Source organism: Euprymna scolopes, chromosome 17 (genome assembly GCF_053919585.1).
Source record: "Euprymna scolopes isolate OS-2025 chromosome 17, ASM5391958v1, whole genome shotgun sequence".
Taxonomy (NCBI): domain Eukaryota; kingdom Metazoa; phylum Mollusca; class Cephalopoda; order Sepiida; family Sepiolidae; genus Euprymna; species Euprymna scolopes.
In genome coordinates this window covers 39682728-39710481 of record NC_136498.1, presented here as the reverse complement: position 1 = coordinate 39710481, position 27754 = coordinate 39682728, and positions in this window count along the sequence as shown.

Genomic DNA, 27754 nt, shown 5'->3' with positions numbered 1-27754 from the left:
TATATATATATATATATATATATATATATATATATATACCCATCATCATCCTTATCGTTATTCGTGTATTCTATAAAACCCGTTATACTGGTCTCCAATATAAGGCCCACTGCTACAAAATGTATTAATCGGAAGATGTTCAAATATTGAAATAAAGGTAAATATATTTTGTTTCTATGCAAATTTATCGAACTTTTATATAGAAAAGAATCTCGTCCACTAGCTGTATTAGATCAGTACTGTATTAGTGTAACATTGCGCGTAGAAATGCTCCCTGCAGTTTTTCGTCTACATGAAAAAACTCAGCTAATGGCCTACTTGAGTAAGTATTGTAAACTTTTCACAAACCTCTACCTGACCTGGAAATTAACATAAACGAAATGAAATGGCAAACCAAACGAAAAAAAAAAAACGATCCCTCAGGGAAAACCAATCTGTCTCCTTAAATTCACAAATATCTGTGAGAGTAAAATTAACCTATATGAAAAAAATGATGTGGTCTGCTAGTAAACTTCACGGAAATCAAACTAACATTTTTAGATCCTTTGTTACTACATTAACATTATAGTATACCGGAAGTTCTCGGGCAGATATATGCACCTTTTTATAATCGAATTCCTATGAAGATAATAGAACCAAACATTAAATATTCAAACGTGATCCTGTGATATTCCACAGCATTCGCATATGTTATATGCATAATATAGGCAGATGTTCTTTAATCTTCATGTAGGCATGATAAACGTCTTACATACAAAGAGACAAACAAATAATAAAGGTGATGATGATGATTTGCATTTTACTTGTGATTGAAGAATAGACACTTGAAGCATGGCAGGGTACAGAACTTCCTAATAAAAAATCAACCAAGTACACAAGGCCTATCTTTTATTTACAAATGTCTGTAGTTTCGAGAAGTGGACACTATCACATTTAGAGAAATAGAAAGGAGAGATTAGCACACAATATCTAAAAAGAAAAATAACATTTCTAGCAACTACGTTATATAGTTGCAAATAATACATTTATAAACACATGAGCACAATAACGAGTCCCGCACTCTTTACCGTATATAGAGTGAACCAAATAAGGATTTGACACTTGAATCAGAAGAGTATGCCAATCATATCCATATATAATGCATTGCACAAAAATATAATGGTAACCGACTCTATGTGAAATCAGATAATTTGGGGGAGACGACGTGTGGTTATAGAAAACAGAATAAACCCCCCAACATATGAACAACACATGAGTTAGAAATAACAATTATCTCTACAAGAGATACTGTAAAATAGACAAACCCAATGAAAAGAGGCACAGTATTAAATAGAAGATGAGAATTAAACAAAAAACTTATATGGAAGATTCATGAAGATGAAAACAGATAAGACTTCGGAAAACATCTGGGTCTTGCAATTAGATACTAAACAAATTGACACAGTCACCACAAATAGTTGAGCAAGATAACGCAATAATAAGAGGCTAAAATTAAGGAGGTGTAAAAGAGAAGAAAACAGGAAATTACAAATACTAGTGGCAAAAAAAAGGAAACAATACACCACAAAAACAGTGAATGCAGCAGATTTGCAACAGATATATAATAGTAGCAACGTTTACGATGAAATACACTTATACTTATGCAAAACTGCATCTAGAACGCTCAGACAAATTGAACAAACGTAAATCGGTAGCAATACTTGTACAGAATAACAATATCAACATGAAAGTAAAAGCGATATACCTACCCAAGCAAGATGAGCGGATATTATAGAAAAGAAAAAGATGGATAACCCCACAGACGGAAGCCAAACCGGAAGTAGTACTGGAAAACGTTTATAATTAAATAATACTACTCATATAAGATTGTAGTTTCGATGCTTCAACATTTCCACAGAGCGAACATAAAGCGGAGTGTTGCAAAAAAAACAACAACAAAAAACACGAAAACGGATAGATAACGAATATGAATTTAGGTTATAAAGAAGGTAAAAATAACACATTTAATCATGGAAGTACTGGAAACATTCTATAAAACTTCGAAAAATAGAAAATTATTACACAAAACAAAATTAAGTGGGACAATTTAAAAAAATAACAATAAAGTTAATGCTACGTTCTAGCAACATGAAAATAAATAAAGGAGAAAGACACGCCGACAGAGACTTAAGAAAAAAACGAAATAAAAAAAACAACAAAATGTTGAATTTACTATGTTCCCTTGGAAATACAATGCATTAAATATGAATGAACTGCACAGTGCCACTTCATAAAAATTCAGAAAGGTAATGGAAATATTGAAACAACAAGCACTAAGCAGAATTCCATTTGACAACTGCGATGTGAACAGCACATTTGTGGATGCTTTTTGATATTGATATTAGAGACAAAACCAAGTGCCATAACCAGCGAGAAATCAATAGAGAGCGGCCGTTAGGATAACGTAAATACATTGAGAATCAGGTGGAGGATACGATACATTATAAGATGGTTCTTGTCAACCAGACCTCATAGAATATCAATAAGTATTATAAGAGAGTAATCACTGAGGATTTAATCCAGGAGGATTACTGCAGAAAAAGAAAACTTCTACTAATACTAGTACTCATACTAGGACTCTTTCTAATACTACTACTACAAATACAACAATTACTACTACTAATAATAATAATACATCTGTAGCAGGAACAAATTTAAAAAACATATTTCTGGAAAATTAATACTATAAGATATTCATGGAACACCATAATGTAGATGTAAATTGCTTATTCTGTTATACAGAAGTCAAGGAAACTATTTACAATATACGCGATTTTATATAGGATTGAAGATACCCGATTTATATATGGAATAGAAATTATTGTGATATTATCGATTTTATTTAATTAATATTACCTTATGATATCGTGTAAGATTTCATTTCTAAAGCAAGACAACCATTAATGGTACTCGGAAAATATATTAAAAAAGAGCGAATTCATCCAAGGAGATTATCCATTCGTCAGTTAGTTCAACATTTTCAAAATCCATTACCAAGTAAACCAACATAAGGGGCATAAGTGAATCCTACTATATCTTACTCCGAACCTTGGAAGCCGTTCTTAACATGTGGAGGTGTGGAGTGTGCAATCCGAAAGACATTCGTATCACGTTGAGGTTACGATGTTTATGGTAAGTTGAGTTTAGTCGTTATAAATAACTTATTGTAGGCGGTATGAATGCAATAGTCCCCAAAACGTAGACTATCTTTATTCATTATGCGTTAAATGACGCTGGGGTATGTCGTACAAAAACACCAAAATAACTTTCCACCCCCTCCCCCTCCACAAAAATGTAAAACACATTTGGTAAATTAATGAAAAAAACAAAACCTTAAAAAAATAAATGGTAATTGTTTATATTAGTTCCACCTCCACAATTCTCTTTTAAAATGACGCTTTTTTTTTAATTTTTCGCCTATGTTGAATAAGAAAACCCCATTTAAAAGTTGAAGAAACAAGGAGGTTTAGGCTTATAAAGACCTGCATTATGCACTATGATTTCTAGTTCGACATAATTGTACGCACCCGATACGAATAAATACACTTTGCTGCAACTGATACATTCCCGCATCTTTTATTTCATAATATATTCAGGTTGGTATGCTGACAACGAATGGCAGTTAAATTGGGGGAATATTTTTTTACCCACCCAAATTGGGTGGTTTTCTTTTTCCTAAGTTAGTCTTAACATGGCCAAGTTGGGTATGTTTATTCCGAAAGCCGTTTTTTTCATAGGAAGATAGAGAATGTATATTTCAAAAGTCGTTATTTACATAGGGGAGGATGAGATATTTTTTCCTAAGCTATTCTTAAGATGAAATTACTCAAAGAAGTGAAAAGTCGTAATTGTTTTTTTACATGCATGTACACCACTAATTTGTGGTAAAAAAAGTTAATTTATTTCCACTAGGTGGCACTGTCGGTCGCAGATTTATTCATGACGTACGCCCAAGCATGGCTGCTAGTGAATTACCGTGTATAATACAATTCTTTATATCTCGAAAATTTCTTGCCTTTGATAAATTTCCTTGCGATTTATTTAGTCAGCTGAGTTGAAAATCAATAGAATTCGTCTTTTAAAAAGAAAATAGTGGAGTTGAACCTAATGTAAATTTAAAAAAAACATCAAAAAGCAGTTGGGAAAGAAAATTAATAATTAAAAACATTAAAATTTTTAACTTCATAAGTGTAGATCGTTTATTAGTTATTCTTTAATAACTTATGTTCGCTTGATATACGCTGAGGGTTTCCGTCGATAAATGTGTACAATTCGATGTATTAAATATAAGGAAGTATTAATAAATAAACTCCGATTGAAATACTATTGATCAACAACTAAGGAGAGAAAGAGAAAAAGGTTATACGTGTGTTTGTGCACGGTTATTCTTACCAGTGAAACTAAACTCTTGCGTAAACGGGTGGAAGATTAGGTTGCTGTTGTTATATGTTGAAAATGATAACTAAAATGTATGCCGTTAAGAAAGAATATATGCCTTAGCAACGCCATGTTGTAATAATATGTTTCATTTGTTTGAATGCTTTAATTCCAGGATCAGAGAATTAGAGGACAACCAATTAGAGACGCCGATTTTATTTCATGGATTATCATTTTACTCCAGAAAAATCAAGATGCATCTGTGTATCTATTAATCAGTTACGGGCTGTGTAGAAGTAGAATTTGTATTGGGCTGATTTGATAGCGAAGAAGAATTAAGTAGATATTATATACCTGATTAGCGGAGCGGAGAGCCAGGCTTTTAACCGACGTAAAATATGCTTAAATATGCTATTTTTTTTTTAATTTGTCCAGATTAGGTATACATTGTAATGAAGATGTGATTTCTAAATTAAACAAAATATATTTGGGCGACATCAGTTAGAATCGAAACTGTAGCATTCAAAGTTGTTGACGTCACCACTGTAGCAACGCATATGATCTGATATAAAATAAAAATAAGAAAAATAAACTTATATGAAAGCCCCAAATGTTTTAGAATTTTTTTTTTGTATTTTAACCGATTTTTATCCCTAAAAGCTATTCTTCCAAGCTTAACACCCATCAAAGCAAGGTCCGTAAAAAATCCTACTAGTTCAGGCCCATGGCGCTGCTCTTCAATATTTACTTTTGTAGGAGATAGAGTTGCATTATAAAAAGACAGGCATACATACAGACATACATATAACCTTTTATATATTAGAGGCCTTTCATAAACGTTACTGAATAAACGTGGGAATATGCGTATCATCCTAGATATTTAGCACGCTTGTAAACAATTTATTTAAACTTCCTCTCTTCTAATGCATTTGTCGCAATAGATATTAGATGGTTTATTTTTCAGGCGGTACATACACACTGCCACACGTTTGAACTGTGTGTGTCATCAATATAAAAAAGTTATTTAAGTCAATTAAATGTTACTAACTATAAAAGAATTAAAATATTTAATCAACTTATGATATATTTTAAGAACTGTACGTTACGGATTAGGTGGAAAGGAGAGTCTGTCGGAATTTTTAATTTTGATTACAAATGACGTATGTTCAAATAAGTTTTCATTACTTTATATAGGATATTAAAGAGACTTTTTCACTCACTCTTATACTTCTAATAACAATCCTTATTAAACAAATGTTTTATTGTCAGCGCGTGGAATACAAGATAGAAGTAAAAAGCAAATTCGTACAATTTTCTTATTTTAATTTAAGCTAGCCCGAAAGACTGCTAAAGCAGCTCGAGATATCAACGAAGGTTTTCGCCCGAAAACAAATACTAGACGCACAATATAGTCATGGTTTAAAAAATGGCGGTGACTACAGACTTGACCATGATGCGCGTAGTTGCAAGCCACCGGATATGGACGACGATCACTTAGGAGTCAAAGCCAATCCACGCACAACTGTTTGAGAGCATGATTCTGACTTAGATGTAATACATATGATGATTTACAAACACTTTAGAGTGATACAACAGCCAAAAAACTTGAAAAATCCTGCCTTCCGAATCGTACAACAACCAAAAGAAACGCCGTTATGAAATGCCATATTTTCTCATTCTACGCAACAAGAACGACCTGTATCTTACCCGGGTTATGACTTACGATGAAAAAGGTGGGTATGTACTACAAGCAGCGACGCTCAACTCAGTAGTTAGGCGCCGACGAAGCACAACGACACTTTCCGAAGTCAGAGCTGCAGAAACTTCGACTACAACAACAAACATTATTCAATAGAAATGGTCCGTTTCCTTTCCACGACAATGCTCGACCTCACATTCTAACCCCACCCTGCAAAAGTTTATCGAATTGGTAATGCACCACTGTCTCATCTACGATACTCTCAAAACTTCAACGCTACAAACAATTACTTTTTCAAGCATCATGAAATCTGTCTGCTGTAGAAATGCTTCAAAAACGTAAGCGATATCAAAAAGGCCTTCAGCGACTTCACGAGCAAGAGACTGCCATATTTCTAGGACATTGACATGAATACGTTTGTTTTACCTCGCCGTATTCTGGTTGACACTGACGGTCGATATTTCGAGTTATTAATTTGTACATTAAATCATTCATTATTTTGGTCACTTTAACTGAGTTAACAAGATATAACTGAACATCACAATTATCGGGAAATCCTTTTGCATATATGATATAAAAATGCAAACTCTACATATTTAATTAAGAACTAATTGCATATATAAAGTTTTCTATGGAATGGAATACTTACTTAATAGGGAAAACGTTTTAATGTTTCATTCACCCGTCCCTAAATTAAGGCAAATAGATTCGATTCTAAGACGAATAAAAACAAAACGGATAAATATCGAGAGGTCTCGTTTGAAAAATAGCGATTATTGTTCAGTACTGGTGTTATTTTTTGTCCTTTAATGAGTAAAAAATGACCCCATTAATTTAAAAGATAAGTAAATATATTGTTTTAGTATAAACTACTTGATTATACGTTTAATTAATTATATAGTGTATTATAATTAAATATTAATTTAATCGTAATGACCTGCTTTATATATTTGTTCAAAGATAAAGATACCATGCAACAGTGTGTTTTCTTTATATACAAAGTTAATAGTAGACAGACGTGATATTGCTGTTATTTCTTTATATATAATTCCCATGGATAATGGGTATGTAGACTGTGGTACTTGATTGAATTATATAAGAGGTAATATGAATACCATAATCGTATATACACGCAAATATATATATACATATATATATATATATATATATATATATATATATATATATATATATATATATATATATATAATGCCACGGATGTACAAAACAAATGAAGTATATTTTGTATGATGCTAAAAAATTATATAAATATTTATCGATAAGTAAGCATCATCTAATCATATTGATATTAATATATTGTACTAGAAGTTTTCATAAAATTTCACAAGGTGTGATATTTTAAATGTTGTCAAATATTAAGATAGCTTTTAAAATAAAAATATAATGCTCCACAAATTTAGTATGCTTCGAAAATAAGTTAATTCAACGGAATAACATTTTTATCTTAACATTCGGGAAAGTTCGATTTTTTCCAGTTTCACTTGTGCAGAATGTACCGTTTAGCCAACTTTACATCAACATGGCGTCAGAGCCCAGGAAGTGTTGGGGTAATATTTTTTATCGGAATTGTGTATTTATTTTTTTTCATTTATTTGCTGTTGTATTTCCCTAAGTTAGTTTCGGGATCGGATACATACATGCATATATATATATATATATATATATATATATATATATATATATATATATATATATATATATATATATATATATATATAATTGGAAACAAATAAAACAAAAGCTTCCCCTAATAAAAAATATATACTACGAGGGCGAGTATAATGTGTCAATATTGTGTTTATTATAACGAGAAATGGGTCATATTCTTCGACTTTCTTTTAATTCTTTTTAAGATGAGTTTAAATTACCAGGATGTTCCTGGATCCTCAATATTAACTAAACAAACATTAACTACATTTCATGGGAAGCAAATATTACAGGGTAAGAACCCAGGGTCGCGGCTAATAATCTCAGTCTGCAGAATCCTGTTGATCACGTAAGTCATCCGTTTAGGAGCAACATGTTAAACTCATACGGTTTGACATTAAACATGCAGATGAGGGAGCCTTCTTACACCTTATCGAAAAAAACCCTACAATATGTAACTCCAAAAACTTATCAGGTCGGTTACCAAACTAACAAATTACTGGTTTCATTATCTGAACCGCTTAATGGATAGATATGTTTTGCCTAGCGCTCTTTTTTCGTTTTGAATTCAAAACGAAAAAAGGGCGCTAGGCAAAACATTTGGCAAAAGCAGAGATGCGATCATAAGAACTCAGAAAAGACACCTATTGTTTGACTTAGTTTTTGACGAGGACAAAGAAAACTGTTTCAGATTTACGCCTAACTACAATGCACTATATCTTTGGATCTTAAAGGTGCAACCGATTTTGATAGGTTTAAAGCTACCGATTAAACAGTCTGTCTGGCTGCTGTATTTTTACTGACAATACTGAAAGCCTATGTCTTTTTTAAGTTTTAAAGCGGGTGCTCTTTCCTCAGTTACATACAAGGATTGTTGTGGTTCCATACTGAGAATACAAGCGGCACTTCTAATAACCTCTAAGTGACTATCTCGAACACAATATCGTGTAGAGTAAAGGACGGTTAATTGTGTGAATGCATTACGTCTATGATATTATGCCCATCAATTTTGCCCAACACTTCGCTTTAAATGGGAAACTATTAAATAAAAAAGACAAATCAAAGAAAAACACGAAGTGGGTAGATACACAGTTAAGCAAAACCAATGCACTTTTCTGAGGTGTGAAATGTGAACTAACGGACGATGTAAGATATCTAACGTTTAGTTAAATTAATATGTATTCTTCCATCCTCACCCTCTACAATAAAAGTTATTTTATATTCTTCTTTGATGTTAAAAAAAACAAACAACGGATTTCTCTTTATGTTTGTATACAACATTTGAATAGCTGGGATAGGAAAATTCAGCTAATGTTCAATTAGCAATAACACATTTATTTTAGAAATTGCCGAGATCAATGACGAAATATTTGCTATTCAAAAATTAAAGTGATAAATTCTAACAATACATAAAATAACCTGGCCAATTAAGTTATTCTAGTCCACCTGTATCTGGATTGTCTTTTAGATTTGCTGATATTGCTATTTTTTAAATTCAACCAACTAAAAGGTTATATATTTACTATAAAAGTAAAGTTAATGTATGACTATCAACAGTTTCCAGGATAGTTATTTTATACTATCTATTGTACAACCAGATTCGTTTTTTTTTCTTTTCTTTTTTTGTCGTGCGAGTTATTTTTTTTCTTATTCACTTAAACAACCTTTCAATTTCCTCGACCTATCATATATGCATATTAATATTTCTCCCATTGTGCTTGTGAGACTGCATCGCTGACAGCCCAACTATTTTTAATTTATCTTAGAAATTTATTTTACTAAATTACAAAGAATAAACTCAACTCGTACGGCTTGTGTAACGTAATTCCTCAGCTTCATGTAGCCGGATTATTCGAGACCACTCGTTTATATAACCATTTGTTTTAATTTACGCCTCTAATTGTGCCTGTTTACTTTACCGTCACTTTAAGGAGATTAGTCTAGACAATTACATCACATTATTTTTTAAACTGCTTAGCACCGTTTTAGCGAGAGTATAGAAGCAATTGCAGTTGACAAATTACCCTAAATGCAAATTAATCGGATTCGAACATATTGCGCAACCATTAATGCAATTCGCCAGTATATATCAAAATAAGGTTTGAGCTCATTAATTATTTCTGCACCACTTCTCACAACAGAACTGTTTCGTCGTCTTGATCCTAAGTTGAACCAGGAAAACTCAACTAACAAACTTCTGATAACTAATTTACGTTAATATACATAGTTTAAAACTGTACTAATACAAGCAATTATTTATAAGTCAATCAGGGTAGCTCTTTTAAAATATACGACACATCTTTTTTCTAAACATTAGTAATCGTAAAATGAAAACACCCGGACAACGACGGGCCGAAATGCTAGTATATATATATATATATATATATATATATATATACATATATATATATATACATACATATGTGTGTGCGTGTATGTGGTCGTGTGTGTATGCCAGTGCCTCTGTGTGATTGTGTGGTTGTAATGCAATATAATAACATCCATGTTCCTAAGACCAAGGTTTCCTAGTTAGTTAGTTATTACATATTTCTTATGTTAACTTAGAAATTCATAAAAACACCGGCTTCTACAGCTTACATAATTCATGTAACCGAAACGCTTAGCCGTAAAATCCGATGAGTACGTGACTTAATATACAGTAATAACATAATTTCTCTGACTTGCAGTACGAAAATATAGTGTAATGGATTCTATTTTAAAATTATAATTACTGACAAAAATCTTGTGAAAATTTAATATTTGGAGTTAATATCATAGGCTTACATTTCGCGTCTAGCCCAAACATATCCGATCAATTTTTTTTTCATGACTAAACGTCACCCGAGTAATCGGACCCTTCTCTCTCTCGTTAGTGCCGAAAACAACCCCGGTATACAAATAGTACTCATACACCTTTTCCAGTTCCACAGTAGTATAACTACTTTCACTCTTAAATTTTCTGAGAGTACTTAAATTGAAACCCCTACATACTTTATTTTAACTACCCACCCCTATATTATTACCGAATAAATCGGTTTCATAAGCATTGGATCACCCCTAAAGTATCCACATATACATCTCTTAGTAATTTCATTACGGTACCCTGTCATCTCTACACACCAAGTCTCGGAGTCTTTCACTGTGCCGACTCAACCCCCGAACTCCCCAGATTGCACCAAAATTAAACCCAATATATTCACAGATAAGCAGTCCATGCGTACTGCTCTTCCTTATTTTCTTAAAGTTTCAATTGACTCTTTTTGCCAGTAAACGTTAAATCAGAACGTGAGGGAATACCAAACTTTTTCTTCTCAATTAGGTAACAACTAAACGCGGTTATTTATTATTTCAAAAACAGAAGAAAATAACTGGATACAGGTTGTTCACTCATTATCTCGATAGGTAACACAGACTTCTATATATTTCCCTTGAAAATTAGTGTATATGTGTTGGTTGTTTTCTACGCTTTTTTCATGTGTCTTTTATTTGTAACTGTGTCAGCCTGTTCTAAAAATAAAATTCAGTATACGTTGTACATTTAAAAAAAAGTATCATACCTTAATTTTGCTTAAACAGCAACTTTCAGATAATTCATCATTGTTTTTTTTTTAATTTATGCTTATTTGGAGTTTGTTTTACATGGGAGTCACCACTTATAAAGGCCCGGAGGCTACTCGAGGATAAGGGTTATGACGTGTACAGTAATCAATAGGATAATATCGTAGTTATCGTTAGTGATCGAAATCTGATAAAGTGTCGTACTTAAGGGGCGGTTCAACAGGAACTTGTTTATGTTGGACTTAAAGACAGCCAAGTTTTAGTCAGGTGGGAAACAGGAAAACGGAAGAGAGTTCGAGAGGCGTGCACTTTTCTTTTAATTTGATCGCCGGCCTGAGTAGGAAACAAAAGGCGGGACGCATTCTGTTAAAGAAAAACAGCTTCTAATGTTTCATCTTAAAACGAACATTTCATTACAAACCCCAGCGAGGCATGCCTATGATGAAGAACACCAAATCACATGGGTAGCATTGCTTCTAGATGTCCCCACTAATGGCACTTCAGCCATTGTGGTAGGTATTAAAAACAAAATAGAACGTGCCTTTATATCCTTCTCTTTTTCCTTTTGGCCATGTACTTAAATGGTCTGTCTTACGACCTTCTTCCGAACATAGACTAAAAGCTCTTTTAATGTACAGCAACATAATCACGCCACATTTAATTCCCAGCAATTACATTTTATTTATAAACTCTAGGTGTCAACGGTCCCGATCCTTATCATTAGTAGGAAAGTGGACATTCCTATTTGCTCTACATTTAGCCGAACACTTATTTCTATCTCGTCGCGTCCACTAGAAATCTCTTAATACATCTTAAAATCCAAATAAGTCACGAAAAATATATTTAACTTTATTTAATAATTGACAATTTTACAAGATATAAATTCATAACGATAATATTTAGGTGTTATCGGGACAAGCAAATTCAGAATATATTGGAAAAAAAACGTAATTTTTCTTGTCTAATAAGAGATGAAAATTCTATATTTATATGGCAATTGATTACTATAAATCATGTCATAGTTATAGCCTTTATGCATTAATTTTGCCTGGGAGAATGACTGACTTTAGCCGTGTACAAGGGAACTAATTTAAAGTTAAATGCACTTTAACAAAGGGCGACACACATTAATGAAAATAAAGTAAGAAAATGGACTTTCTGTTTATAGTAATTTTTGCTTAATAATTGATACAACCGATATAATATTTATAAATGTTTTTTACTATAAAATGAAAATCGTCCTTGTGTAAAAAGAAACATATTATTAGAGTTGTATCGACCATCAGTACATTGTCAATTTGACTGTAAATATTAATGAAAACAAAATCAACCCAGCCAAATATAAATACATTTAATGTCATATGTAAAATAAAATTAGATCACTGGGCTCTAGTTACACTTTCTTCTGTAGAATAAAAATGTTTTACTGTTTTCTTTCTAGAAAAATAAAAATAACTAAACTAAAATCGAATTCATTACAGTCAGTCTAACCCATTTTAATTTCCGCTTTCAGTTATCGTGTACTCAGTTTCCGAGCTTTGTCAGCGTAGTGGTATATTTACAACTAATGGTAACAAAAAGAAAGAGAACAAGCATTGCTTCAGAAAACATAAAAATGAACAAACAAAACGGATACAGTAATGAATAGAATCAATGTGAATACATATTATACGGGATCAGTTCGAATCTAACGGTTTTAGCTTATTCATCATTGATTTTTGGAGCGACATAATTATACGTAAAATTACTTGTGGTAACTGCGGAACGGGGAGTTGAAGGAAATTGAAACATGTATATAATGACGACGCATAATAGAGAGTTGTTTTTATTATTTGGCAAGATAATAAGTCTGGCGCGAAAAAATGGAAGGCTTTTCATCAATCTCAAGATATTGTAAACTGAATTATAGAAAATAGATATAATTGGAAAAACTGCGTATACACGAATGCGTACAGCTCATTTTTGACCCAATAATTGTGGAATAACACCAACAATTGTTATAATATTATGCGTGAAGTTGTATACGGCCATCATTTGTACGCATCTGTGTAATCAGTTTGCGTAAATCTATCTTAAGAAATATTTCTAAACAGATGCACTTTTTCACAATGTCTGACTTATTTGACTTTTGATTTCAATCTTTTTTAGAATCACTTCAGAAATGGACAAAGCATATTCAATGACTGGCGATATTTTTGTCGTCTTAAGTAGGATTAGTATATGTGAAATGTCTATTGACATCTTACTTAATAATGGAGTTATTGTTACGTTGTATTTTTGTCTAGCACAATTTCTTTCACTTCTTCATTTGCTTATAACAAGATTTGATTATTTTTCATTCATACCAGTTGAGACATTTTATAAAAAAAATATTATTCGGCAGAATTCATAGTCTTTCAGTGTTTATATAGTTAATTGTTGTTTTTATTGCGAAAAAAGTTGTTTTTTTATTTATTTACAGAATGACCAGGTAAAAAATAAATTGACATTCAATAGTTGTATTCTAACGAACTGACTTCGGTTTTTATTATACGGACCAATAATAAAATAGCTAAGTACTGCTTTCGTAATAAACGTATATATATATATATATATATATATATATATATATATATATATACATATATATATATGGGTGTGTGTGTATAAATATGATATCAAAACGGTCATTTATTGTTCGCATAGACACACGATCGTACGTATTCATTAAGTTACCTGTTTGTTTTATGAACTGTAATGTTTTGACATTTGTCCTCGTCGCACACATCCCATCATCACTCACATATTCCGTACCTTCCGGGAATATCTGCAATATGCAACTAAAAAAATATTTTGATTCATCCGAGCTTAAAGTAGTGTATTGGAGTTCATAGGTTTCTGTTGGATTTTTCGAGTTAAACACATATTTTTATTGCATATCGTTCACTAAAGTGTCCCCATGTCTAGATTGCCTTTTTGAAATTCACCAGCTGTGATGACAATCAGGCTTTAGTACATTGTATCCCCATTTCCGTTGTAGATATTTCCTTGAACCTGCAACGATAAAACATTTATCAGTCATCTCATAAAATGTGTAGCAATGATTTACTGAATTCAATAATTTACGAAATTTGTAAATGAATTTTGAAAAATGCCTCGGAAACTTATGAAAAGCAACTTCTGTATATATATATATATATATATATATATATATATATATATATATATATATATATATATGTATATATATATATACACATATATATATATGTATGTATGATTAGTTTTTTTGGAAAAAGAATTCCAGCAGAGTGCTCAATTAAAAGGAAAATCCAAATTTTAAGAGCGTACTTATATTTTGTGTACAGAAAGTTGTTAGTTGAGACAGGTCATTGGTACCGTCGGTTTCAAGCCCGATAATAAGGCCCGTTTAAGGTATCCTTATCGAGCTCTCTTCAGACGAATATTGGCTGAAGAGAGCTCGATAAGGATACCTTAAACGGGCCTTATTATCGGGCTTGAAACCGACGGTACCAATGACCTGTCTCAACTAACAACTTTCTGTACACAAAATATATATATGTATGTATATATATATATACATATATATACATATATATATATATATGTATATACATATATATATATATATATATATATATATATACAGAGAGAGTGAGAGAGAGTGAGTGACAAAGAGAGGGAGTATTATAATCATAGAATAATGGTTTCAACTTATCATTTTAAGAAAAACCCAACCATTTCTAGCCTTAAGTTACGTCAATCCTTGCTGTTTTCGAAACATCTTTATTTTTTCAAATGCATAATCAGGTTTTCATTTGTGACCCATTTATATATAACTGATGAATTCAAAGCACATTAGGCGGTCTCACAAGAAAAAAAATTGCCTTCAGCCAAAATGCATAGGAATAAAAATTGTTACGCCATATGATAAAAGTAACGCCATATGATAAAAACTTCAGCACATAAAATATAAACGACTTAAAAGGGCGTAGAGAGAAAATATGTTATAAAATCTAGAATTAATTAATAGAACTGTTCTATTCACTTGTATATGCATGTATATCTGTATGCATAATCGTGCTTCCGCAAACGTATGTATTCCTGAATGAAAGCTTTATGGATATATTCAATTCTGTTTAATAATGAGGCAATACTATTATTCCTATAAATGACTGGTTATATAAGCGATTTTAAAAAGCAGAAACAAAAATAAAGCATGAATCTAGAATAAGTTTTTATTTGTTTTTGCAGGTCATTAATGCATGTTTTGTTTTAATTTTTATTGTCCCCTGTTAATCTAAACACACAGAGTAATACTAAATATGACACCATGTAATAACATTTCAAAGGTTGTTTTGATGAAATAATTTTGGATTGCACCTTCAATCTGAATATGCCATTTAAAATTAGTTTTTTTCTATGTAAAATCTTTGCTACATACATGATATACGCTCTTATATTTACATAGCATAGAATATACAAAGTATAAATATTATTAGAATATAATTTAAATTTTGTAATTAAGCTGAATATATTATAATTCTAGAATTGACAATTTCAGTTTTGTGAATTCGAGTTAAACAAGATAGACTAATTAGATGAAAACACAACTTATTTCATTTTGCCGAGAGAGATATAAGTTAATTCATACAAAAATACATTCATGTTCCTGAACATTTATCTATTTTCCACATCATCACGTGTGAATGTTTATGTATACATGAAGCCAATATTAATTAAAAAAGATTGTTTAATATTTGTGCATGTGCTTTGTAACAATACTTTAAACAACCTTAACATGAATGTTAATGTTGTTTTATAGTGCTAAATGTTTGCTAAATATATTTTTCTGTAAAGGATTTAAGAAGTTGAAAATATTAGATAGTACAAAAAGTAATATTATTTACTTAAGTAAGAATCTCAAGATATGTAGTTTCATACTGGCATTAAAGTCACACTTAGCACAAATATCATGTAAAAAAAACAAATCACATTACACAATTGGCTGAATGCAAGCAAGATAACTAATTTACCTTAAAGTTTACAATATATTTGGAATCACTTAATTGGTAATTGGGGTGAAAAGATAGAAATACGTTAACTCTTATACGACATAGATTCATAGTAGAACAATAATATTAATCTGTTTTATTAGTATCTGAAAATATTAATGCATAATCGCATAATACACCCCCATATATATATATATATATATATTTATATATATGTAAATGTGTATGTATATATATATATGCATACATATGAGTGTGTATGTATAAAGAGCGGTATCGAGAAGCCTACACCTTCAGTATACCAATATAAAGATTGAAATTACTAAAATTCCTGCACATTTATAAATTATTCCATAATATTTTAATATTTTTATATATAAAAATATAAAGACATAATCACATTACACACATAGACACACACATATATATGTACATATATGTATATATATATATATATATACATATATGTGTGTGTATGTAAATAGGGGTATAGAGACGCTTATACCTGCAGTATACCAATGATAAGGATTGAACTAATTGATATATTTCCTTGACTTAATCATTACTTCGAAAATAAATAGAGTTAATCACATTGGTGATGGTGTATATACCAGGGACTCTATAAATTGATTTAATAGAAATTAAATGTATTTTATTTACGTCATATAATATCATGTAAATATTTTTCAAAAATCATAAATATTATACCACGCGATATTGAAACCATGCATGTGAGACAGATATAATGTTTAGCATCAAAATCTATAACGTGTGCAATTGTGGGATAATGATAAAAAGTAAAATTAAAAAAAATAAGATGCATTTTAGAAAGTATATAATCCTGTTTAATTTGTGATAACAGATTTAAAATTGAAAAAAAATATACAGTAATTTATCGACTCCTAAGCGCTCGTAACACCAGAATTTAGTGATATTTAAACCATTTGTTAAATTTGTATATTTTAACTAGGTGATTTCATTGTTGAGCTGGGTGAGAAAATATTTAATACCCTGAAGAAGTTTAATATTTCATACAATATAAAATATTAACACGTTGAAATGAAGGTCGTTATATCTAGACGATTATTAATATAGGCCACAAAATGATATTATGAACAGGTTACAGATGAGTTAATCAAGTCTCGGGAACGGGTTTCTTTTAATTATGTCAAGGTAATATCAAGGAGATTTTAAATTTTAATTATCGAGTTAATCGCTTGACAGAATCGCCAACATACGTCCGTAGGACACTAAACGGACATTACAACGTAAATGTAAAAACAGATGGGTAGTAGAATTGGATATGCATCGGTATAGAGATGTTAGGGAAGTTCTGTTTTGTTTATCGTTTAATCAAGATTCGACATGGGAGATCTTTATTGCAGCGGGCAACTCAAGTGTCATCGGTCGGCGAATAAATAAAATAGTACGAAACAGTAAAAATTGGATGTCATATTTGTCTGTGGGCTACAAAATCCTATACTTATTCGTATTTTATTATATAAGTTCGCGCTCTGCATTCGTTGTACCGATGTTATTTAAATGTTGTTGTTTTTATTTAATTGTGCATACCATTTATTTATGGATGTGTTAAACCTTGTAAAGACATTCGCGCCTGCATCTTATTGCAAAAACTACACAATTTTATGTAATACATTATATATATTTTGTATCTGTATTATTTTTAAGACGACAGAATATATTAAACAATCATGTTTACAGAACGTATATTGGCCTCGCATTGTAAAGAGATGATTAAGAATCGGTATACAAAATTAGCACAACGAAACAGGTCATATAATAGACATGCACATAATTATTACTGAAAATACATCAAATAGATGGCATATAGTTGAACATATACTCACATGAAAACTATATATATATCGGGAGAATGTGGTCATATATTGTAACTTGACTTTTGAATTTTGTAACACGTGTACATTGCTGGAAGATGCCAAGTAACTTAAATTATTATTATTAAACATATCGTTGAAATGTTAAGAAACATAAAACGTTCAGAAAATACGCATCGTGATTTATAACGAGGAATGTTAAATTGAAGAAATGGGATTTATTCTGGCAATTGTATGCACTTGAAAAAATAATTGGAAATCAAGAAGCCATTTTGAATATGAATATAATAATAATGGATTAGGTAAAAATCAACAGGTTATGACGCAATAAATAAGCTACGTAATTTTAGATATATAGATGGAGTTTAGGTAGCTGGTGAATAGAGTTGAATATCGCCCTTTTGTTGGGCAAGACATGGAATGAGGTCATAAATCAATAGGAGTTATGGCGTGGAACGTAAAGAGTTGGGCAACGGAGAAATTGTAATCCCGACAAAATAATTGAAAAATAAAAGAGTATTATAACACCAACCTTGTCCGGCATTGCTAAGAAGAGTTGACACGATGACTAATATGTATACTTTGTGCATATGAAAAGCAATGCCACACGCTGGGACACATACGCGACGTTATATGCATTCCACTGTTTCTGGTCTGCGTACATGCAAGATTAATGCAGATTATGTTTAATATACACGATTTACATCTCCCATGTCATATAAGCCAGTACGCCCCATATTCATTCTTGTACTCGTTGACTAGTTCGCATCCACGACACGACGAGAATCTGGACTATCACACATTTACAACGTAAGAAAAAGGATCCGATATTTTTTGTCAAGAGAAAACACACCTTCGTGGTGGTAAAATGTTTAAATTCTATGAATACGTAAGATTTGGGTTTTAATACTGAAAAAAGGGGGATATATGTTCAATGTGTCCACAATGTAGAATCGTGCTTATTTAAAAATGCTGTTAAAGAAAGAACTATAAAACTGCAAAAATGAAAAGTTGTGTGCATCCTCTCTTCGATTAAAAAAATTGGCGCACATACACACAGACACGCTGCATCAAATTCTTACTGGAGAGAAGGCAATCAAAAACAAACGGATGAAAAGAGGACGACAAAGTGTATTATATAAAATAAATAGCGGTACATTATCTAAATAGAAAGAACAAAATAATATTTTAAATGTTAAATTAGAAAGACAGTAAAAAGACAGAAAGGAGAAACATACACACACTCAGGAAAATGTAATTGGTCCATTCATTATTTAAAGTTGCTTATTACTCGGTTAATAATAAAAGCCCACAATCGTCAAGGCGTTGCGCTTTTGCTTTTGTTTTGAGGGGCTAAATACCTCGAGTGGCTCGGGATATGGACTAGTTTGTGTTCCTGTTGTGAACAAATATTTTCTGCATTTTTTCGAATAACTGGAAAATAATGTTTGTTATAAAATTATATGTTAGTGTTGTTTTTTTTACTTATATTTGTGAGCTTTAATTTGAAAATTGAGATAAGTATAATGTTTTACATTAGTGCAAATACAAAAAGTGGGTTTCGTCTGTATATAATGTTTATTCATTCATGTATTTTCTGTTTTTAATTAAAAAAAAACAAAATACAAAAACAAACAAAGAAGACGCTTTGTTAATTGTAAATATAATTTTTAGCAACTGGTATTTTTGATAATTATTTTCTTTTATTTTTTCAATAATGAACCGAGAGCTGATGTATCCTTAGTGAAATGGGTATAGACATATATTTGATATTTGATTATGCAATTGTAATTGTCGTATTTTGCTTTCTTCACAGGAGTTGACAAATTAATAAGCTTAAGTAAAGAATGAGATTTTAGAGATTTTCTAAAAGTTGGTGGTCAGAGTTAAAGTTAAAAGGTATAAGAATTGCGATGTTATTTTTCGAGAGTTGTTTGCGGAATTTGTTTTGTTGTTTTTGCTTCAGTAATCTTTTTAATTTGGTTTCATGAAGCAAAATATTGGTAGTTTAACGCATGGGCTTGATTTTTTTTCGCGACCTATGAGCTCTGAAATCACAATTTTCGATTTGACTTGAGACCAGTACAATGGGTTCAGTATTGATCATTATTGATAAATGCAGAAGAAGCCAGGACCTACCAATAATGGTGACAGTTGTAAAGAGTCCAATGTGTATGATTAAACGATCCAATACAGCAGTAACTGCAAGCAATAGCTTGCAGTTACTGCTGTATTGGATCGTTTAATAATACACACTATGTCCCTCGCAGGTATTCAAATGAACGTGGCCGAAAATGCTTAACAGTGAACGATATACAGAGTCATATGCATTCCAATGGAGGCCGATATTTATCATGATCGCTATTCGGTGGCTAAGGGAGTCAGTGCTCACAAGTAAAGGGCAATTAAACGTAAGTAATCCCCAGAAACAAGCTCTGATCGACAGTAAGGATCAATGATGCAAGTGCTACCACCTGATAATGCAAGACAATGCACAACCATTGACTCTAAATTATTTATAGTCCTACGATCGCAAGTGCTCACTATTCGATAATTTAATGTTCTCAATGAAGCGAGGGTTCATTTACCTACTTTATTCTAGCTCATTTTCATAATTCTTCCTGCGAGGCATGAAAAATATAACTTTTTAAGACGGACTATTTTTGGTTAACAATGGATACGTTACAGAGAAAAATGGAAGCATGAGAAATAAAATTTAACAGCTATTTACGTTACATCAAATCGTGTCTACAAGTTGGAGATAAAGTGTAAAAGTAAAAATTCGCGCAACCAATTTTAAATTTTTGTCTAGAGAAAAATCAAACTCGGAAAACCATGTAAAATAGTATACAGATATATTTCGTTTTATTAGCTAAACTTTTATATTACTAGAAAATACGCCTACAAGTCATAAAAAATATATATCTTAACCTAACAATATAAGTTAGCACTAAAGCTTATGTTAGCTTTAAACCGCTATAGATAATGTAGACCTTGAAAACTCCAAAAATATCTATACCATCAGGACCAGATTTTGCGCATGCTGGACAGTGCAATAGGTAAATCAAATAATTTACGAACCATAATGATTTGAAATATTTTTAGTATTTCTATTGGCTAATAACAATCAATGACATAAACAAAATAGGTGTTCTTTTATGTGTATTTCCGTATCACTTATTTAATGTTTCTTTCTTCTTGCCTTTTTTCTCTACTTTCTGATCTATTGTCGCTTTATTTTCATCTTTTCTTTGTTATTGGTTCTTCTGTAATCATTTCTCTAAATACATAGCGGTCCAGATATTTTAGTATTATTACATATTAATAATCTTCATATTATCAATTCAATAATCTGAAGAAAAAGGTTTTCACTTGCATATAAGCGAGTGATCGACCAAATCTGATAATTCATCGTGCGAAACCAATTGTAATCTATACAAAAACTAGATAATTATAGATAGTAATAAAAAAAGTAGGATAACATAACTTAATCCGCATGGATAATTTGTTTCAATCCATTCCCTCGGTGGGAATATATATTTTTAAGATCTACAGTCAATAGTTTTATTTTATTAGTTAAACAATATATGTCCGTATAAATGCGTTGTCAAACAATATATAAATATATATATATATATATATATATATATATATATATATATTAGTGTGTGCATATATTTGCATATAATATATATATATATATAAAAATATATATATATATATATAAATATATGTGCATACGAATATATATGATATAAAGCTGAATGTGTGTGTGGGGGGGTTGTGTGTGGTCACAAATATGTTCCGATATATTTGAATATTTTAAAAAAAAAACTGATTACATATAATGATAGAAGATGTATCGAGACACATGAATGGGGATGTTTGATCTGGCAGAACGGTGGTCCATTAAAATTGTTGGGTCTCCAGTCGCGCCGGGTTCACAAAATATGGAAATAAAAAAATTAAAAAAAATTAAAAAAAAACCTTTACAAGAATTTTTGATATAGATGTACATAATAATACTTTGATAAGCATTTTTAACTTAAATTGGGATGGTAAAATAAAATTGGGGGGGCGTTCGCGCCTGGCCTCCATAGAATGGAAATACGCAAACACTTTAATAAAGACGTTTCATATGTATCTGCGTAAGTATACTTTGATAATTTAGTTTTCACTTTGAAGATATATGTTATAATAAAGTTATGGGGTGTTCGTTTGTATCTGACCTCCATAGAATGGAAATATGTCACAAAGTCTAGCAAGATTTTTTTTACTATCGATCCACAGCATATTGTGATAGTGTTTCAGTGTGAACAGGTATGGTATAATAACTTATGAGGTTTATCTATTTAATTTTTACTTTCATCCTGATTTGCTTTCGTTTTGATACCCCCAAATTCAACCCAAAGTTATAACCCTTCGTTTTCATAACCTATCATACTTTCATAAATCATAGTCCATTTTCTGTAGGTTGTTTTTGAACCCAGATAACGACGGGTATTTTGCTAGTATATATATATATATATATATATATATATATATATATATATATATATATATATATATATATATATATATATATATATCGGCCACGTAGACCCGGCTGTGGAAATAATTATATATTTCCTCACACTTCTTGGCTGCGACGTTAGTTCGCCTGTAGAAATAATTATATAGGCTCTCCCACTTTCTGAACAATATATATATATATATATATATATATATATATATATATATATATATATATATATATATATATATATATATATATGAGCAAACAGTTAATAAAATATGTTACAAAACATTTTGAAATGAATTAAAAATATATTTAATCTGAAAAGGAAACAATAGATAAATGGATAGTCATTAATCCGCGGAATTTCAAAGAAATACTCTCCTTCTTATCAGAGGGTAGGAATTAGCAAAATGCAGGATCGGATTTCGGATGCAGAAGTATTTGATGAAACAACAAGTAAGTCAAAGATCTTACTTGAAAACAAAATAACTTAAGCAGAGGGAATATCGTAAAGAAAAATGTGATTACAGATGAATGGATAGTCTGGTAGACGATAAAAAATCCAGTGACGGTAAAATCCAAATGTAAATCTTCAAGAAAATTAAAAGAATTACCATTTGTCCAAGTAAAATCCAAAGACATCCTGTAATTGAGAGAATATGGTCCATAATAATCCAAAGGCAGAAATCCATGGAATAATGCACAAACATGTTGTACAAGGAAAAAATAATATTAATTAAAGAAAAATAAGATGTTCTTTTCACTCTACTTCCGAGACATAACAATAAATAAAAAAAGATCTCGGAAGAAAAAGGAGAGAGACTAAAAAATGATAAAGATAAATATAAAACAAAAGTCAACACGACCTATACAAGACATGTTAAAGGTGGGAAAATATATATAGGGCAAAATTATATAGGTCAACTTATATGTACAGGTTATAACTTAAAAATGTAAGCAAGCGTAATTAAATGACAGTAAAAGGAAAAAAGGTATATATATATATATATTATTGTATTATATATATATTATTGTACAATAAATTATTATATGATATATATATATATGTGTGTGTCTGTGTGTGTGTGTATCTGTTTATATATATTAACAATGGAAAAATATTAACATGAAAACTAATATGGTTAAGCTTATACATGGAAAAGCTACGGGACTTGTTGTTGAAACTGAAACTGAAATTGACAATCTATATATTAGATTTTCACCCTAAACAAGGTACATTGCCACTTTGATGTAAGGGGATACTATCAGGAACATAAGCTAAAGGTGTACTATGTGGGGAGTTTTGCAGTAAGATGTTGGTTCACGTTACACTTGAACTTCTGTATGTCAGTACCATTAGGGAAGCAGAGGCCCGGAAGGGAATTCCAAATCTAGCGGTTCTAGGGATGAAACTCCTGGAGTAGATGTCTCACTAACATCTAGGGATATCAAAGGAAAGTCAGGAAGGGGGTAGTTAGCAGGGTCCAGAGTGGAGTTGGAGGCAAACCGACTGGCAAGCATGTTAGCCTTTTCGGATGCTGAGCAAACAACCTCATTATTGTGGGATAGTGGAGGAATTGTTGATTGCTCATTATTTACACGACTGTTGTAGATTTTCCAGAAGTCACAGGTTCCTAATTTCGATGGATTTTTTGGTGGCTTCAGTAAACGCTCTCTTAACGGTACGCATGCTGCCTTTGCGCGATTACAGCTTCACAATTAGAAGTAAACCATTGAGGAGAGTAGGGATTGATATAGAATGTCCGTATTGGAACATGTGCTTCAGTTGCCGTTTTGAACTATTCACTGGTCTCATTTGCGCACTGTTCAGCAGGAAGTGAGAAGATATTTCTCCATGGGTCGGCTCTGAGGAGATCCCGGATGACTTAGCTGTAAGCGTTTTTTTATAATATCGCGTTGTTTTGAGCTATGGTTGTTAAGTTTAACCACATGATCAGCATTCCCAAGTGGGCTGTGGGAATTAATAACATAATCATCGTGGTCTGTTGTCAGAATCAGATCTAAAAGTTATGCGTGTTGTGCTTGATGGGCAGGGAAATGGGCTGGAAACGTAACCATCTGCGATAGGGAATGAGATATAGAGAAGCTATGTGTTGTGCTACCAGCTGCGTCTGTGTAAGTAGAAAACCAAAGCCATGCACTTGTGCGCTAGTGTCGAGGGAAAGTGATGTATCTATGCTGTCAGACACGTTGTGTATTAGGGTACAATCATGGGTCGAAGGGGGCGGTAGAGAAAATAAAAATAAAATAAAGAAAATAAAAGTAACTAATGGTATGCTGCGTGTTACGTGTAAAGTACATAAAGGCTTGATCGTTCGATTATAGTTTTGTTTATCTAATTAAGAAGAGGGGTTTCGAACATTTGACTCAAATTCCGCGCATATGTCTGTCAGAGTCCTCATGGCAGAGTGTGAGATATCCGGACATGTTAAAGTAGTCAGAGGGGACGGCGGACTGTATGTTTGTGTCGCTTAGTGCTAAGATATCCGGGGTGTTTGATAGGAGAAATGCTTCAATATTATTTAAATTAGTTCTAAGCCCACGGATGATTGTAAATGCAAGTGCCCAGGAAGGAGGAAATTTGGTTTTGGTTGAGGTTTGTCCTGGTTTAATTGTAATTTTAGATTGTACTGTCATCCTTTTTAAAGAGTTTCAGTTTAGGTAATGGGTGCTGAAAAAGTGATTATGCAGAATACAAGACAGGCAACACAAGTAGACAATCAGCTGACCTTCCATCTACTAGGATTGTTACCTCAGAAAAGCCCACAGGGGATGAGTACAGGTCCCCTTTCCATGCGCGACATGGCACTACAAACATCCCGATATTACTCAATTGTTGATAGAGCTGCCGATCTAAGTGCTACCCAAGAGCTTGGGCCCCTGTACTACCAGTCGGAAACAGCAGCCAGGAACTGTCAATCCGGTACCCTCAACACATCAGCCGATGGTCAACTCAATCTACTTGTACACACATATGCCATTCACACACTCTCAAGTGGCCAGTTTAGAGGGATGAGGTGTGTCTGGAGTGGGGAAAGCGGCATTCATTGCCCTAGTCAGGAAACAAGATCGACCAAATATTGTTTCTGTCGAACCCCTGTGATTCCACCTGCTCCTGGTAAATAGGCAAAGAAGGAATATGGAAGCCGGGCGATAGACAGTGTTTTTCTATGTCTTACCAGTTTACATTTGTTGACCGGTAAATTGTTTGAGTTAATAGCTCTAGGAAGGTAGTCATCCAAGGTTTGGCTTCAGAGTTTTCCATTTCCTAGACGGATAATCTGGGATAATCTACGGGTCCTTCAGCACCGAGAACGTCTTCCCCGTGCGTGGATTCTAACACAGGTATTTCTGCAACCCCTCGTGGGTAGTAAATGCTACTTGGTAGGTATGTAAATCTTATATATCTACTGAAAAATCACACTCCTTAATGTGATTTAGGGGCATTGATATTTAATTGTTACTGGAGGAGGGTGTGTGGAAAAGTTCATGCTGTGGAGGATCAATATTTGTAACAGGTTTGGTGAAAGGAGTTAATATATGGGTTAATATTTTTCATTAAATTTAGATTTTTTTCTTACTTATTTTTATGCTGGCTTACGAAAACTATAACGTGTTACAGAATGACTTGGTATAAAGAATTAACTAAAATCTGTTGCACAAGCCCTGGGTATTTTAGATGGCAGAAGAGTTAAGATGTATCTTCAATGTAGATGCAAGTAACGGCATTTTTGATATGGAGTAATAACAGTACAGGTATAATTGAAGGATATTATAAGCGTGTTCAGTATGTATAATAAAGTAAATTGATATATGGGCAGCTTTCCAGCAGATGCGAAAATAAGGAGGTTGTAGGTATTTAGTATGTTTGCACTTCTAATGTAGCTATATTGAACTTTTTTTTTAAATCAGGAAGTTGTATTTTGAATTACAGAGTAGCTGTTTAGTTTTTGTATTTATCATTGCAAAACTAAGGAAGAGGCAGCTATTGCTATGTAATGTAGATAGCTATAAATTTATGTACAGACTCTGGATAGTAAGTATCTATCTGGGTACGCATAAACTAATGCACGCATCATAGGTAGAAATTTATAGATGTTTAGTGATAATGACGTCCAATCGGTTAGCATGCCAAGGTTAAGGGCTGAAAGCTAAGTACTCCCTCCTCCACGGCGTCTGCAATGTATGAGTGTTATTGGCAGCTTGCGGAATAGAGTAGACCGTTAATATTTAGGAGAGGATTAACCTTACAGGATACAGTAGAATTAATTATATTCTATAAATATATATTCAGGAAAACTTTAATAAATTTATAGTTGCAAACATTGCGTCATTTAGAATTGATTATATTATATTAAATTTAATTTATAAATAATCTTAATTCTGCAATATTCTAAGTTATAGATATATATATTTTTTTACTAGAATATCGTGCCCTTTTCTTTTCCAGCATCTAGAATTACTCCTTTACTTTTCCATGTTTAAGATTAACCATATTACTTTTCAATCTCGATTTTTTTCTGTTGTAACTCATATTTCCAGGATCCAGTAAATTTAATTATTGTTTTTTTTTTAAATTTCTGTTATATTTTTTGGGCACACATAAATATATTATATACACATTTGTAAAACAATTCACGGCACTCGCCTGATTTTTTTCCTCTGTTTCACCTGTTACTTTTCTTTTCGCGAGCGCGATGAATTAGGAGCAAACTAGTCGCTGATGTGACATAGTTGCCATGGAAAACAGTCATAAAAACGTCGCTCACCTCCTTACGTACCTTACATTTTGAACACAAGTATATTAATCACAACTGTTTGTACTAGACGAAAATTTCAAAGTTATTTTTCAAAATATTCATGAAAAGAATATCTATAATCTGTAATAATTGTTTAAAATTTACTTTTTTTTCAATCTTCACCCCAAACAAGGCAAGTGTCACTTTGAAGTAAGGGGCTACTATCGGGGGTAATTTGCGGGGGCATTGTGAAGGTAGATGAG